The sequence below is a fragment of the Peromyscus leucopus genome, chromosome 8b (genome assembly GCF_004664715.2).
Source record: "Peromyscus leucopus breed LL Stock chromosome 8b, UCI_PerLeu_2.1, whole genome shotgun sequence".
Classification (NCBI taxonomy): domain Eukaryota; kingdom Metazoa; phylum Chordata; class Mammalia; order Rodentia; family Cricetidae; genus Peromyscus; species Peromyscus leucopus.
The window spans coordinates 24,269,329-24,274,464 of record NC_051086.1 but is presented as its reverse complement, the minus strand read 5'-3'; the positions used below and the strand labels follow the sequence as shown (position 1 = coordinate 24,274,464).

Genomic DNA, 5,136 nt, shown 5'->3' with positions numbered 1-5,136 from the left:
GCAAGAAAAAATATGTATATGTTCAGGTACCTTCTTTCCAAATATTTTCCATATGGTTGGTTAAATTCATAGACATGAAACATGCAGACACAGAGGACCAACTAATCTTCAGTCCTTCCTATCTCTTTGAAATATATGCATATCTTTAAAAACTGATTACTCCTTTGCCATGTGAGGGCCCAGAGATGTTTCCCCTGAGACCTGAGAGCCATCTGTTTGAAACACAGCCAGCACTCTTACCTCCCACTACCTGTGGGAGAGGAAGAGCCCAAATCCAAGTCACAGCTGTCACCTAGCTCTAAGTCACAAACTGCCTCCTGTCATGGACATGTGAGATGTTTGTTTCGCCTTTGATGGAACCAATTAGCAAATGCAGATGGCCACCCCAATGACCAATGGAACCTGGAACCTGGGATGAGCCCTGTGACACAAATGCAGCACCTCTCTCCTTGGTGACTGGGGACTGTTGATGCTGAGAACACACACAATGGGCGGCATCTGGTGGGCTGTGCAGAGGACCTGGACTTCTCCCCATCTTTGCTTCCCACTTGCTCCGGCTCGATGCCTATTCAGCATTGCAACTGTTTTTCTTTTCTATTCCTCTGAGTTGGAGGGGGGCATTTTGTTTTTTAATTGGATTCTCTGTGTAGTAACTACCCTCTTTAAGACATAGAATGTTCCAGCACCCTGGAATTCTGTACTCCTTTGAAATGAGTACATTTTGAGATGAGTACTCTCCACCCCAAGCAATCACTGATACTCTATTGCCATGGGCACATTCTATGCAATCTAGAATTTCTTATAAATGAGTCACATAGTATTTACTCTTTTTTAACATGGAATGCTCTTGAGATCCATCTGTTATCACACATCACAGTAGGATGTTCCCTGGAACCGAGGGTTCTCATGTCACAACTGTTCTTCCATCCATCTGTGGACAGCCATCTTAGTTGTTTTCAGTAAGAGACTTAGAGATACAGCTGCTATGGACACTCGTGGATTTCCATTTTAATTTCACTTTGGAAAACTACCAAGAATGGAATTATTGTATCTTATAAGAAGATGTGTTTAACAATTTTAACTGACGTACTTTTCCAAAATGGTTGTATCGTTTTATGCTACCATTGGAAATTTCCAGTGTACTCTTCAAACTTTAATGTGTTGTTTGTTTGTTTTGCACTGTGAGTTTGTTATGCAGCCCAGGTTAACTTTGATATAAAAAAATCCCCCTGCCTCTGCCTTCCATGCACTGGAGTTACAAGTGTGTAGCCACCAGACACAGATCATGTTAAATCTTTTAATTTTAAATTTCTAACATATTTGCATCTATGGTTCTGCTTTGCATATTTCTTCCATGAGGATATTACGCACTGGTTATAACAGGAAATGCCTGGAGGGTATGGGGGCAGATTATGCTGGAGTCTAAATTGCAGGGAGAACCAGCCATTGTCTAAAAGCGGCAGAGCAGGTTGGTGGAATGACAAAGAAAGAGTCTCTACCATCCACTCTCTTTCCAATCCAGTAATAGAGATGAATCTTTAAAGTCTAGGAAAATTGAAAACTACAACTAGGTCAGAATCAGAAACCAAAAGTGTTGGCATTTTGTAGGAAGTTCAGTATCAGCTACAACAGCAATACTCTTAGCTGTGCACTTACTACCCCCAGCCATGATTAAGACCCTCTCCTGGAATGCATGTAAACAATACATCAACCTACTGCCATTCACACAAGAGTTTGACCAAGATACTAATAAAACAAGCATTTGTCCATGGTCAACCCTCCTAGCTGGCAGCTGTGGCCTCTGTGTGAACAACTTTCTGCTTTCCATGCTTTTTCAGAGATCAGTGCTTTAGAGATAAAGAAAGAGGCTGTCTTAGTTAGAGTTTCTATTGCTGTGAAGAGACACCATGACCACAGGCAATTCCTATAAAGGAAAAACATTTAATTGAGGTGGCTTACATTTTCAAAGGTTTAGTCCATTATCATCATGGTGCCCCATGGCGGCATGCAGGCAGACATGGTGCCCCATGGTGGCATGCAGGCAGACATGGTGCTGGAGAAGTAGCAAGTGCCCTACATCTTGACTTGCAAGCAAGAGGAAACAGTCTATCTCACAGGGCCAGGCTTGAGACACCAAAACCTAGCCCCACAGTGACACATTTCCTACAACAGGACCACACCTACTCCAACAAAGCCACACCTCCTAATAGTGCCACTATTTTGGGTGGCCATTTTCTTTCAAACCACCACAGAGACTAAAACCACATTGCCTAGAGTATTGGAGGCTTTTTGTTTGTTTGTTTGTTTGTTTGTTTTTTCCTGGGCTAAAATGCCTGACACAATCAACTTATGGGTTTGTTTGGATCACAGTTTGAAGACACCATCAGTTACTGGGGTCTTGGGTGAGGGATGATCACCTAAGGGTGCCACTGAGTTCCAACTCTGGCCAGACACAGAATTATGTTCTGGAAAGCGCCACTCAGACCAGACCATGAAGGGAGAAGGGCAGCTGAAGGATGTGGCAGCCAGAGAGTGAGGGCTGGAAGCAAAAGAGGAAGCTTCTCCAAAAGTGAAAGAAACAGCGATCTGAGGCACGTAAGTAGAGATCCTGAGGATCCTGAACAAAGTCCTGGCTACAGATCTGGGGACAGCTGACGGAGGTAAGGCTACTGCAGATTGATGGGGAACCGAGAAACACTGCCACACAGAGAGAAGAAGAACAAAAGCTGTAAACTTTCTTAGATAACCAGCTCCAATCGAGGGGATGGGAGGGGCCCCGGATCAGGCTTTTTATAGGCTCCTGGACTCCTAACCATGAATAGGCTCTTTTCCCCTGACAACCATTTTTGGAACAGTTGCAAAGTCCTCAGGTGTGTGAGGGGGCAGGAGATGTGTATGTGAGGGTAGGGGTGGGGTGGAGACAACACCAGAAGCAGAGAGCAACCTTTCTTAAAAGGACACATCTTTAGCCAAGGTGACCCAAGTCGTTGCCCATGTCCTACCTCCCAGCCCGCTTCAGCTCATTTTCTCTTTTTTATGGGACAGAGGATCCCAGCCACATTTAGGTGAGTCTTCCTACCTGAAAGATCTCAGTCTAGAAACGGCTTCACCGCTATGCCCACAGTTTGTCTCCTTGTGTGGCGCTGCATCCCGGAAGTCAATCAACTGTGCGAACCTGGTAAGTGTGCCCAGAGCTTTGAACCTGGATGTTACTCATTTCAACCCAATGTGCCTCCTCTAGTCTCCCACCAGAGAACCCAGCGGTTCTGGAAGATTCTTCAGAAAAGCAGGGGCATTTCATGGCTGCCTTCCTTCTATAAATGTTGGGCACTGACAGCTAAAGCCCAAGTCACATCTGAGCACAATGAAAGGAGAGACAGGAAGAAGTGTCGAGATTGAAGTCACGGTAGGAAGGGTGGGAGTTTCACCGCGAGGGCCTGGCAGACAGTGAAATGTTATGTGGGTCTGGCCCGAAGGCCGGTTTCTCCCACCGCACTGGGTTGGCCTGAGGTGGGCACTGGGTTGGCCTGAGGTGGGGAAGTGCTACCCTTTTTATTTCACAAACTGCTTTACAAAGCAGGCACGGCTCATGTTGGCAATTTCTGTCATTTTACAGGATAAGCTGTTTCAATTTTGTCAGTAGTGGACAAATGATAGAGGTGGTAGCCTAGAGGAAAAGATTTACATTGTGGAAGTTTGCTTACAACTATTTGAATACTTAGTGTACCGCATGGAAGGAAGTTCAAAGGGCATCAACTTAAGGGAAGACAGTGTGTGAGGACATCTCTGGGGGGAAGGTTCCCCCAATACAAGCTTTACATCTCAGATGGAAAGGTATGCTGGCAGTCAGGAGCCAAGGAATTCCACAAAGTCATACCACACAACAAACCTCACACAAGAGACTTATTGGGAAGGACACAGGAGTGTGGCAGCCTCTGCTCTGTCCAGGAGGTAGGCATTATATAGGATTTCTTGGGTTTGGAGTTTTCCTGGGAGGAGATTCCCAGGATGAGGATTGGTGTGATTTCAAGTCCTGAGCTTGGGGTGAGACCAGGGATTGGTGGGTTTTCAAGTTCAGGGACTGGTGAAATTTCAAGTCCTGGAAGTGAGCTCAGACTTTTTGCCTACACAAACTAGAGCAAACTATAAGGGTGCATGTGCCCAAAGTGTCACAGTGAAACCCACTACATTGATTTGACTGACAAGATCTGGAATCTGCTAGGAGACACAGCTCTAGGTAGACACAGCTCTGTAAGGGAGCTTCTAGATTCGGTTCACTGAGGTGGGAAGACCCATCCTGAATCGGGCAGCACATTCCAGGGGTGAAGTCCAGGCTTGCCTACAAAGAGAAAGGTGACTGAGCAACTAATTCAAGCCCCTCTGCTTCTTTATAGCTGTGGTGTGACCAGCTGCCTCATGCTCCTGCCACACACCTTCTCCACCCTGAGGGGCTGGACTCTCAAACCGTGACGCCAGATGAACCCTTCTTCTCTTTAAGTTGCTTTCCTTTGGGTATGTGGTCACAGCAAGAAAAGTAGCTAATATACTAACTCAGAAAATTAGAATGACTTGTATTTTTTAAAAAAAAAAATCAATTCTAACTATTGAAAAAAAACTAGAAGAGAGAATTTTTTTTGAAAATAAAAGAATTCATCAATTTGATCCTAAAATGACTTCCCCCAAAGGAATAGCCCCCAATAAATCTGCAGCCTCATATGAAACAGTGGACGTCACTTGCTCTCGGTTCACACGTGGAAATCCACCTCTTCCCAGCTTTGAAGCCTTTATTTACAACAGTTTTCCAACCTACTTTTATCACCTATGAGATGAAAGCAATAATGTCTTCTAATAACACAGGCTCTGTCCCATCAGCAGAGGCAAGGCCCAAGAAAGCGCTGTTAAAACTGTTAACACTTGGCCAGCAAAAGAGTAAAGGAACTTGCCAGGACATACGTGATGGAAAAAGAAAACTGGCACACACACACACACACACACACACACACACACACACACACACACACACAATTGTTGGTAGGAGGGCCCTTCCCCTTACCGATTGTCATAGAAATAAGAACTATTCATTGAGCACCTACTATGTTCTAGGTATATCATGAGGGAATGATATTGCTCCTTTGG

At 44.9% G+C, this 5,136-nt stretch overlaps 1 long non-coding RNA gene across 2 annotated transcripts; it reads left to right on the top strand.

Moving 5' to 3' along the window:
* Nucleotides 1-2,274: 2,274 nt before the first annotated feature.
* Nucleotides 2,275-4,708, top strand: LOC119086965. Of its 2 annotated transcripts, XR_005090382.1 has the most exons (4): nucleotides 2,275-2,660; nucleotides 3,046-3,406; nucleotides 3,617-3,951; nucleotides 4,395-4,708. It is a non-coding gene; the product is annotated as an uncharacterized LOC119086965 (long non-coding RNA). The 2 variants fall into 2 exon arrangements; XR_005090381.1 differs by having other exon boundaries at nucleotides 3,046-3,951.
* Nucleotides 4,709-5,136: the final 428 nt, after the last annotated feature.